The sequence below is a fragment of the Staurois parvus genome, unplaced genomic scaffold (genome assembly GCF_062004578.1).
Source record: "Staurois parvus isolate SC_StPar_1 unplaced genomic scaffold, SC_StPar_1.0 ptg000471l, whole genome shotgun sequence".
Classification (NCBI taxonomy): domain Eukaryota; kingdom Metazoa; phylum Chordata; class Amphibia; order Anura; family Ranidae; genus Staurois; species Staurois parvus.
The window spans coordinates 1,398,638-1,410,647 of record NW_028318267.1 but is presented as its reverse complement, the minus strand read 5'-3'; positions in this window follow the sequence as shown (position 1 = coordinate 1,410,647).

Sequence of the window (12,010 nt, the reverse complement as noted above, 5' to 3'; positions counted from 1 at the left end):
GCGCATGCGCACTGGGCATCCGGCTGTCCGACGAGCACCCACACTACAGAAGCCGGGAAGACAGCGCGCGGCTGGATAAAGGAACAGGTAAGATAAAAAAAAAACTCTGCGGAAGTAAGAGCGGGTACCTGTCAAATTCAGGTACCCGCTCCCCCTCCCTCCCCAAAGGTCAGCAGTCATCTGTACTGTCCGCAGTCTCTGGTCATCTCCTGTACTATGTCCGCAGTCTCTGGTCATCTCCTGTACTATGTCCGCAGTCTCTGGTCATCCCCTGTACTGTGTCCACAGTCTCTGGTCATCTCCTGTACTGTGTCCGCAGTCTCCGGTCATCTCCTGTACTGTGTCCGCAGTCTCCGGTCATCTCCTGTACTGTGTCCGCAGTCTCTGGTCATCCCCTGTACTATGTCTGCAGTCTCTGGTCGTCTCCTGTACTGTGTCCGCAGTCTCTGGTCATCCCCTGTACTGTGTCCGCAGTCTCTGGTCATCCCCTGTACTGTGTCCGCAGTCTCTGGTCGTCCCCTGTACTGTGTCCGCAGTCTCTGGTCATCTCCTGTACTGTGTCCGCAGTCTCTGGTCATCTCCTGTACTGTGTCCGCAGTCTCTGGTCATCCCCTGTACTGTGTCCGCAGTCTCTGGTCATCTCCTGTACTGTGTCCGCAGTCTCTGGTCATCCCCTGTACTGTGTCCGCAGTCTCTGGTCATCTCCTGTACTATGTCCGCAGTCTCTGGTCATCTCCTGTACTGTGTCCGCAGTCTCTGGTCATCTCCTGTACTGTGTCTGCAGTCTCTGGTCATCTCCTGTACTGTGTCCGCAGTCTCTGGTCATCTCCTGTACTGTGTCCGCAGTCTCTGGTCATCCCTGTACTGTCCGCAGTCTCCGGTCATCCCCTGTATTGTGTCCGCAGTCTCTGGTCATCTCCTGTACTGTGTCCGCAGTCTCTGGTCATCCCTGTACTGTGTCCGCAGTCTCTGGTCATCCCTGTACTGTGTCCGCAGTCTCCGGTCATCCCCTGTACTGTGTCTGCAGTCTCTGGTCATCCCTGTACTGTGTCCGCAGTCTCTGGTCATCCCTGTACTGTTAATTAGTTTGCACTACTGTACGAGTTGTTTTTTCTAAACCAAAAGCTCGATATTCAGGTTTCATTGCAGTGTTGGCACTTTGAAAGAAATAAGTTGGTTTTGGGTTGCAGTTTGGGCACTCGGGCTCAAAAAGGTTCGCCATCACTGTTCTAAGCAGTTGTCTAGAAAACTGAAACTGAAAATAGTTGACGCTCACAAAGCTGGAAAAGGCTATAAGAAGATAGCAAAGCGTTTTCAGATGTCAATATCCTCTGTTCGGAATGTAATTAAGAAATGGCAGTCATCAGGAACAGTGGAAGTTAAAGCAAGATCTGGAAGACCAAGAAAAATATCAGACAGAACAGCTCGCAGGATTGTGAGAAAAACAATTCAAAACCCACGTTTGACTGCACGATCCCTCCAGAAAGATCTGGCAGACACTGGAGTTGTGGTACACTATTCCACTATAAAGAGATACTTGTACAAATATGGTCTTCATGGAAGAGTCATCAGAAGAAAACCTCTTCTACGTTCTCACCACAAAAATCATCGTTTGAACTTTGCAAATGAACATATAGACAAGCCTGATGCATTTTGGAAACAAGTTCTGTGGACCGATGAGGTTAAAATTGAACTTTTTGGCCGGAATGAGCAAAGGTACGTTTGGAAAAGAAGGGGCACAGAATTTAATGAAAAGAACCTCTGTCCAACTGTTAAGCATGGGGTTGGATCAATCATGCTTTGGGGTTGTGTTGCAGCCAGTGGCACAAGGAACATCTCACGAGTAGAAGGAAAAATAGATTCAATAAAATTTCAGCAAATTTTGGATGGTAACTTGATGCCATCTGTGAAAAAGCTGAAGTTAAAGAGAGGATGGCTTCTACAAATGGATAATGATCCTAAACACACCTCGAAATCCACGGGGGATTACATCAAGAGGCGTAAACGGAAGGTTTTGCCATGGCCTTCACAATCTCCTGACCTCAACATAATTGAAAATCTATGGATAGACCTTAGTAGAGCAGTGCGTGACAGACAGCCCAGAAATCTCAAAGAACTGGAAGACTTTTGTAAGGAAGAATGGGCAAAGATACCTCAAACAAGAATTGAAAGACTCTTGGCTGGCTACAAAAAGCGTTTACAAGCTGTGATACTTGCCAAAGGGGGCAGTACAAGATATTAACTCTGCAGGGTGCCCAAACTTTTGCAGACGCCATTTTTTTGTTTTCTGTTATTTTGAAAGGGTAAATGATAAAAATAAAATCTAACTTTTGTTGACATATTATAAGAATGTCTAATCTGTAATTTGATGCCTTTTGGAGATTTTTCCATCTTTCCTTGCCTTCTTTATGCACATTAATACAAATTTTTAGCTGGGGTGCCCAAACTTTCGATCCCCACTGTATATCTGCTCATATAGATTTTAGTTGCAGACATTTGCAAATGTATGTGGAAGCCGCACTGCTTTACCAAGGCTCCTCTGTAAAGTGTGGTCCAACTCATTATTATTTATTTCAGGTACTTATATAGCGCCGTCAATTTACGCAGCGCTTTACACATATATATATTGAACATTCACATCAGTCCCTGACCCGCAAGGGGTGTACAATCTAAGGTCCCTAACTCACATTCATACATACACATATTAGTTCCAATTTAGACAGGATCCAATTAACCTACCAGCATGTCTTTGGAGTGTGGGAGGAAACCGGAGCACCCGGAGGAAACCCACGCAGGCACAGGGAGAACATGCAAACTCCATGCAGGAGGCGCCACGGTCGGGAATCGAACCCATGACCCATTTTTACTGCAAGGCAGATGTGCTAACCATGTGAGAGTCTTCCTGTTGGAACGTTCACAACAGAAGAAAAAATGGAACCAAATGGAGCGATATAATCACGTTTCCGCCAACAATCCTGTCCTGCATGTTCTCCATCTTCATTGGCTGGCGTGAGATGACATCACTTCTGCGCATGCACAGGAGCTATTCATTCTGACACACAGAGACTGGCCCGGAGCTGTAGGCTGAACTGTGCATTTGCAGATCAGGTTACAGAGCTGGAGATGACATCGAGAAGGCAGGTAGGGGCATTTAACTGCTTGCCATCCAGCCACTGTGGAAAAACAGCCACAAGGTGGCACCGCTGGGCAAAATCATGTTTAAAACATGATATTGCAAAATAAGTAGAGGGCACGTGTGAGGCACGCACCCGTGCTTCAATAAAACAGCCAGCGGTTTGTCGCTTGTCTGGCAAACTTTGACCACCCACTTCTCTAACAACAGTGGCTGTTGTGTAAAGAACAATGGGTTGACCACGCCCATGGGGAAACCACACTTTAGGCAAACAGGTCCTTCTGTCTATCCTCCTTAAAGGGGTACACCTTCTTCCAGATCTTGGGTGGAGTTTCCTCGTCCCCGGTGTCCCGCAAAGATAAACCGCTAATCACCGTTGTCCTCTCTTGGGCGGAAGGCTCGGTGACGGCCCAGGCGTTGGTAGACTCTGGTGCTGGCGGGTTGTTTATGGATAGTTCGTTTGCTGCTCAGTACTCCATTCCTCTGCAGACTCGAGTTACTCCACTGGTTCTCGAGGCGATAGATGGCAGACTCCTGCAACCGCCGCAGGTTACCCACGAGACCCTGCCGGTTGAAGTAGCTATTGGGGGTGTTCACAGGGAGTTGGCCTTTTTCCAGGTAATTTCTTCTCCGCACTACTCCGTGGTTTTGGGATATCCCTGGCTTCAGAAGCACAATCTGACCTTTAATTGGCGGTCGGCCGAGATTCTCTTGTGGTCTCCACAGTGTGGGTCCGGTTGCATCCGTGGACCTGTTAAGGTGTTGTGTGCCTCCTCGGACTCTGTGTTGCCCACTGACTATGGGGAGTACCTGAAAGTGTTTGACAAGGTGCGCGCCGGTGCTCTGCCTCCTCATCGTCCATACGATTGTGCCATAGCCTTGCAAACCGGTGCCACTCCTCCTCGTGGCAGGGTGTATCCTCTTTCAGTTGCGGAGAATCAGGCCATGGAGGAGTATGTTGCGGATGCGCTTTCCCGGGGGCACATTGACAAGTCTACTTCCCCAGCAGGAGCTGGCTTTTTCTTCGTGAAAAAGAAGGACGGTGAATTGAGGCCTTGCATTGATTACAGGGGTCTCAATCGAATCACGATTAAGAATGCTTACCCAATTCCATTGATTACCGAGTTGTTCGACCGCCTCAAGGGAGCAACAGTCTTTACTAAACTCGACCTTAGGGCTGCGTACAACCTCGTACGGATCAAGGAGGGCGACGAGTGGAAGACCGCGTTCAACACCAGAACCGGCCACTATGAATCCCTGGTTATGCCCTTCGGGTTGTGTAACGAGCCCGCGGTCATTCAGGAGTTTATTAATGATGTCTTTCGGGACTTGTTGCAGCAGTGCGTGGTGGTTTACTTGGACGACATCCTGGTTTACTCTGCGTCTATGAAGTGTCATATCCAGGATGTCAAGCGGGTGCTGCAACGGTTACGTGAGAACAAGCTTTTCTGTAAGCTCGAGAAGTGTGAAATTCACCGATCCCAGGTTGCCTTTTTGGGCTATATCATTTCCGCTGTAGGATTCTCCATGGACCCTCAAAAGGTTTCGGTGGTTCTGCAGTGGCCTCGTCCCAGTGGTCTTCGGTCCATTCAGCTCTTTTTGGGATTCGCCAACTATTATGGGAAGTTTATCAGGAACATCTCCACACTGGCCAAGCCTCTCTCAGATCTGACCAAGAAGGGAAGTAATCCCCATGAGTGGTCATCCGAGGCCAACTTAGCTTTCGAAGCTCTGAAATCCGCCTTCGCTTCGGCTCCGATACTCTCTCATCCCAATCCTGGGTTGCCCTTTGTCCTCGAGGTCGATGCATCTGAGACGGGAGTAGGCGCCCTCCTGTCTCAGCGTTGGTCGCCCGATGGACCCCTACTTCCCTGTGGGTTCTACTCCAGGAAGCTTTCCTCCGCAGAATGCAACTACCAGATTGGAGACAGGGAGTTGTTGGCCATTATTCAGGCTCTCAAGGAATGGAGGCACCTGCTCGAGGGTTCTGTGGTTCCGGTTCTCATTCTCACTGTCCACAAGAACCTGACGTATCTCTCGGAGGCTAAGAGGTTGACGCCCCGTCAGGCCAGATGGGCTCTGTTCTTGTCGCGTTTTAACTATGTGGTCTCCTAGTTGCCTGGCTCCAAGAATGTCAGGGCTGATGCCTTGTCACGGCAATACTCTGAGTTGTCCAGGGAGGACTCTGAGCCGACCTCGGTCATTCCTCCAGATCAGAACCTGGCTGCCATTCATACCAGCCTGACTTCTCCCCTTGGGGAGCAGATATTGGCGGCTCAAACTGATGCTCCCGGTCATCTGGGGAGGAACCAGTTGTCCTGGGTCGTTTCTCGTCTATTCTGGTGGCCATCTCTCCATTACGACATTGCCTCATATGTAGCGGCATGTTCTGTCTGTGTCATCTGGCCTGACGGGGCGTCAACCTCTTAGCCTCCGAGAGATACGTCAGGTTCTTGTGGTCAGTGAGAATGAGAACCGGAACCGCAGAACCCTCGAGCAGGTGCCTCCATTCCTTGAGAGCCTGAATAATGGCCAACAACTCCCTGTCTCCAATCTGGTAGTTGCATTCTGTGGAGGAAAGCTTCCTGGAGTAGAACCCACAGGGAAGTAGGGGTCCATCGGGCAACCGACGCTGAGACAGGAGGGCGCCTACTCCCGTCTCAGATGCATCAACCTCCGGATCAGATCCTGGCTGCCATTCGTACCAGCCTGACTTCTGCCCTTGGGGAGCAGATTTTGGCGGCTCAAACTGATGCTCCCGGTCATCCGGGGAGGAACCAGTTGTCCTGGGTTGTTTCTCGTCTATTCTGGTGGCCATCTCTCTCCGTTCCGACATTGCCTCATATGTAGCGGCATGTTCTGTCTGTGCCCAGAATAAATCTCCTCGGCATCTTCCATTTGGCCTTCTGCAACCCATTCCCAATGGGGAGCGTCCCTGGTCACACCTGGGCATGGATTTCATTGTGGACCTCCTTGCGTCTCAATGCCATACGGTCATTCTTATGGTCATTGATGATTTCTCCAAGATGTGCCATTGTGTTCCCTTCAAGAAAATTGCCGACTGCGCAAGAACTGGCTACGGTTTTCGCCAGGGAGATCTTTCGCTTGCATGGGTTGCCTAAGGTGATTGTCGCGGACCGGTGGAGCCAGTTTGTGTCCAGGTTCTGGCACGCCTTCTGCTACCTGTTGGGTATCAGGCTCTCCTTCTCTTCGGCCTACCACCCGCAGTCCAATGGGGCTGCGGAGCGTTCCAACCAGGCCCTGGAACAATTCCTTCGCTGCTATATCTCAGACCATCAAGACAATTGGGTCGATCTCCTGCCATGGGCAGAGTTTGCGAGGAACTCGGCTGTCAACTCCTCCTCCGGGATGTCTCCCTTCATGGCCAACTATGGGTTCCAACCCGCTCTATTGCCTGAGTTGTTCTCGCCACAGGACATTCCGGCTGTGGAGAACCATCTTGCTGCCCTGCGTTCTTCATGGAGGCAGATCCAGAGGTCCTTGAAGGACTCAGCACAGTGCCAGAAGCTCCAGGCTGATCGTAGACGGTTGCCCGCTTCTTTCATACCAGGTCGGAGATCGGGTGTGGTTGTCCACTCGTAACCTCAATCTTCGGGTGCCCGCACCGAAACTGGCTCCTCCTTTTGTTGGTCCTTTCCCCATCCTCCGCAGGGTGAACCCGGTTGCCTATGCCCTTGCTCTATCTCCAACATCTTCCACGTATCCCTGTTGAAGCCTCTGGTCTGCAATCGCTTTACTGCCTCGGCCCCCGTCCTATCCGGGTGGACAGTCATGAGGAGTATGAGGTGAGCCGCATTCTGGAATCTCGGTTGGTCCACATGCGCATGCACAGGAGCTATTCATTCTGACACACAGAGACTGGCCCGGAGCTGTAGGCTGAGCTGTGCATGTGAAGATCAGGTTACAGAGCTGGAGATGACATCGAGCAGGTAGGTAGGGGCATTTAACTGCTTGCCATTCAGCCACCGTGGAAAAAACGGCCACAAGGTGGCCCCCGCTGGGCAAAATCACGTTTAAAACGTGATATTGCAAAACAAGTAGGGGGCGCGCGCGAGGCACGCAACTGCCCTACCCGTTCTGCAATAAAACAGCCAGCGGTTTGTCGCTTGTCTGGCAAACTTTAACCACCCACCTCTCTCACAACAGTGGCTGTTGTGTAAAGAACGGTGGGTTGACCACGCCCATGGGAAAACCACACTTTAGGCGAACAGGTCCTGCTGTCTATCCTCCATAAAGGGGTACACCTTCTTCCCCGTTTTACAGTCGAGCGTGCACACACAGACGGGACAGCAGTAAAGAGCTTTGTAGTATTTTGAGGGGGAGTTTACTTAAAAGGGAGAAGACAGAATCTGGAGCCACTGAGTATGGCAACCACTCAGCTCCTTGTGTCCATTTCAAACCTTCACTCAACAAGCTGAAGTGAGAAGTTGATTGCTTACGATGCACAACTATTCCGGATCCTGTCTGCACCCATTTTAAGTAAATTCCCCTCGAGGTAGCCCAAAGGAGGACTGTCTACAAGCTCTCTTTAGCCCATTGCACAGTAAGTCCATGAACTTTACAAGCTATTTAACCATGGTAACCTACGGAAAAAAATCTATATCTGCTCATACAGATTTTAGTTGCAGACATTTGCAAATGTATGTGGAAGTATCAAGGTCCTACCTTTCCTCAGGGCTTGTGCTGCTCCATGTGCGAGCAGCACAAGATTGCAGCCAAAGAACTGCCTGTGGAGCTCGAAGCACTCATTTCCTTCCTAATCCTGATTGACACCAGGCTCAGGGTGAGGCCTTCACTTAAGGAGCGTCTGCGGAGGTCTCCTAACCGATTGGCGCCTACGTTTTCTGTCCCACCCGTTCCTCCCACGCCTCCTGGGGATGGCTTGTCTGGCGGTGAGCCCAAGCAGCTAGGGTTTGCTCGCCTTTCCGAGGTGGAGCGGGCCTCTCGGCGTCGGGAGGGTCGCTGCCTGTACTGTGGTCTCGGTGGGCATTTTCGGCAGTCCTGTCCGGTCCGTCCGGGAAACGCTCACACCTGAGATCCTGTCGGGGGCAGATCCTGGGTGGAGTTTCCTCGTCCCCGGTGTCCCACAAAGATAAACCGCTAATCACCGTTGTCCTCTCTTGGGCGGAAGGCTCGTTGGCGGCCCAGGCGTTGGTAGACTCTGGTGCTGGAGGGTTGTTTATGGATAGTTCGTTTGCTGCTCAGTACTCCATTCCTCTGCAGACTCGAGTTACTCCATTGGTTCTCGAGGCGATAGATGGCAGGTTACCCACGAGACCCTACCGGTTGAAGTAGCTATTGGGGCTGTTCACAGGGAGTTGGCCTGTTTCCAGGTAATTTCTTCTCTGCACTACTCCGTGGTTTTGGGATATCCCTGGCTTCAGAAGCACAATCCGACCTTTAATTGGCAGGCCGCGTAATCCTTCAGCTATGAAACATCTACCAGCCGGTCTCTCAGAGGGAGCATCAGTTTGAGCCGCCAAAATCTGCTCCCCAAGGGGAGAAGTCAGGCTGGTACGAATGGCAGCCAGGATCTGATCCGGAGGAATGACTGAGGTCGGCTCAGAGTCCTCCCTGGACAGCTCAGAGTATTGCTGCGACAAGGCATCAGCCCTGACATTCTTGGAGCCAGGCAAATAGGACACCACATAGTTAAAACGCGACAAGAACAGAGACCATCTGGCCTGACGGGGCGTCAACCTCTTAGCCTCCGAGAGATACGTCAGTTTCTTGTGGTCAGTGAGAACGAGATCCGGAACCGCAGAACCCTCGAGCAGGTGCCTCCATTCCTTGAGAGCCTGAATAATGGCCAACAACTCCCTGTCTCCAATATGGTAGTTGCATTCTGCGGAGGAAAGCTTCCTGGAGTAGAACCCACAGGGAAGTAGGGGTCCATCGGGCAACCGACGCTGAGACAGGAGGGCGCCTACTCCCGTCTCAGATGCATCAACCTCCGGATCAAATCCTGGCTGCCATTCGTACCAGCCTGACTTCTGCCCTTGGGGAGCAGATTTTGGCGGCTCAAACTGATGCTCCCGGTCATCCGGGGAGGAACCAGTTGTCCTGGGTCGTTTCTCGTCTATTCTGGTGGCCATCTCTCTCCGTTCCGACATTGCCTCATATGTAGCGGCATGTTCTGTCTGTGCCCAGAATAAATCTCCTCGGCATCTTCCATTTGGCCTTCTGCAACCCATTCCCAATGGGGAGCGTCCCTGGTCACACCTGGGCATGGATTTCATTGTGGACCTCCTTGCGTCTCAATGCCATACGGTCATTCTTATGGTCATTGATGATTTCTCCAAGATGTGCCATTGTGTTCCGTTCAAGAAAATTGCCAACTGCGCAAGAACTGGCTACGGTTTTCGCCAGGGAGATCTTTCGCTTGCATGGGTTGCCTAAGGTGATTGTCGCGGACCGGTGGAGCCAGTTTGTGTCCAGGTTCTGGCACGCCTTCTGCTACCTGTTGGGTATCAGGCTCTCCTTCTCTTCGGCCTACCACCCGCAGTCCAATGGGGCTGCGGAGCGTTCCAACCAGGCCCTGGAACAATTCCTTCGCTGCTATATCTCAGACCATCAAGACAATTGGGTCGATCTCCTGCCATGGGCAGAGTTTGCGAGGAACTCGGCTGTCAACTCCTCCTCCGGGATGTCTCCCTTCATGGCCAACTATGGGTTCCAACCCGCTCTATTGCCCGAGTTGTTCTCGCCACAGGACATTCCGGCTGTGGAGAACCATCTTGCTGCCCTGCGTTCTTCATGGAGGCAGATCCAGAGGTCCTTGAAGGACTCAGCACAGCGCCAGAAGCTCCAGGCTGATCGTAGACGGTTGCCCGCTCCTTCATACCAGGTCGGAGATCGGGTGTGGTTGTCCACTCGTAACCTCAATCTTCGGGTGCCCGCACCGAAACTGGCTCCTCCTTTTGTTGGTCCTTTCCCCATCCTCCGCAGGGTGAACCCGGTTGCCTATGCCCTTGCTCTATCTCCAACATCTTCCACGTATCCCTGTTGAAGCCTCTGGTCTGCAATCGCTTTACTGCCTCGGCCCCCGTCCTATCCGGGTGGACAGTCATGAGGAGTATGAGGTGAGCCGCATTCTGGAATCTCGGTTGGTCCACATGCGCATGCACAGGAGCTATTCATTCTGACACACAGAGACTGGCCCGGAGCTGTAGGCTGAGCTGTGCATGTGCAGATCAGGTTACAGAGCTGGAGATGACATCGAGCAGGTAGGTAGGGGCATTTAACTGCTTGCCATTCAGCCACCGTGGAAAAAACGGCCACAAGGTGGCCCCCGCTGGGCAAAATCACGTTTAAAACGTGATATTGCAAAACAAGTAGGGGGCGCGCGCGAGGCACGCAACTGCCCTACCCGTTCTGCAATAAAACAGCCAGCGGTTTGTCGCTTGTCTGGCAAACTTTAACCACCCACCTCTCTCACAACAGTGGCTGTTGTGTAAAGAACGGTGGGTTGACCACGCCCATGGGAAAACCACACTTTAGGCGAACAGGTCCTGCTGTCTATCCTCCGTAAAGGGGTACACCTTCTTCCCCGTTTTACAGTCGAGCGTGCACACACAGACGGGACAGCAGTAAAGAGCTTTGTAGTATTTTGAGGGGGAGTTTACTTAAAAGGGAGAAGACAGAATCTGGAGCCACTGAGTATGGCAACCACTCAGCTCCTTGTGTCCATTTCAAACCTTCACTCAACAAGCTGAAGTGAGAAGTTGATTGCTTACGATGCACAACTATTCCGGATCCTGTCTGCACCCATTTTAAGTAAATTCCCCTTGAGGTAGCCCAAAGGAGGACTGTCTACAAGCTCTCTTTAGCCCATTGCACAGTAAGTCCATGAACTTTACAAGCTATTTAACCACGGTAACCTACGGAAAAAAATCTATATCTGCTCATACAGATTTTAGTTGCAGATATTTGCAAATGTATGTGGAAGTATCAAGGTCCTACCTTTCCTCAGGGCTTGTGCTGCTCCATGTGCGAGCAGCACAAGATTGCAGCCAAAGAACTGCCTGTGGAGCTCGAAGCACTCATTTCCTTCCTAATCCTGATTGACACCAGGCTCAGGGAGAGGCCTTCACTTAAGGAGCGTCTGCGGAGGTCTCCTAACCGATTGGCGCCTATGTTTTCTGTCCCACCCGTTCCTCCCACGCCTCCTGGGGTTGGCTTGTCTGGCGGTGAGCCCATGCAGCTAGGGTTTGCTCGCCTTTCCGAGGTGGAGCGGGCCTCTCGGCGTCGGGAGGGTCGCTGCCTGTACTGTGGTCTCGGTGGGCATTTTCGGCAGTCCTGTCCGGTCCGTCCGGGAAACGCTCACACCTGAGATCCTGTCGGGGGCAGATCCTGGGTGGAGTTTCCTCGTCCCCGGTGTCCCACAAAGATAAACCGCTAATCACCGTTGTCCTCTCTTGGGCGGAAGGCTCGGTGGCGGCCCAGGCGTTGGTAGACTCTGGTGCTGGAGGGTTGTTTATGGATAGTTCGTTTAATGCTCAGTACTCCATTCCTCTGCAGACTCGAGTTACTCCATTGGTTCTCGAGGCGATAGATGGCAGGTTACCCACGAGACCCTGCCGGTTGAAGTAGCTATTGGGGCTGTTCACAGGGAGTTGGCCTGTTTCCAGGTAATTTCTTCTCTGCACTACTCCGTGGTTTTGGGATATCCCTGGCTTCAGAAGCACAATCCGACCTTTAATTGGCAGGCCGCTGTCATGGAAATTTTGTATTGTTGGTCGAACTTTAAATGTGTCATATATTCGTGTTATTCATATGTCTCTCGTGTGGCTTAATTAAAGCTCTGAAGGCTGCAATTGGGCCATGCGCATGTACAATGTATGTATTACAGTACTC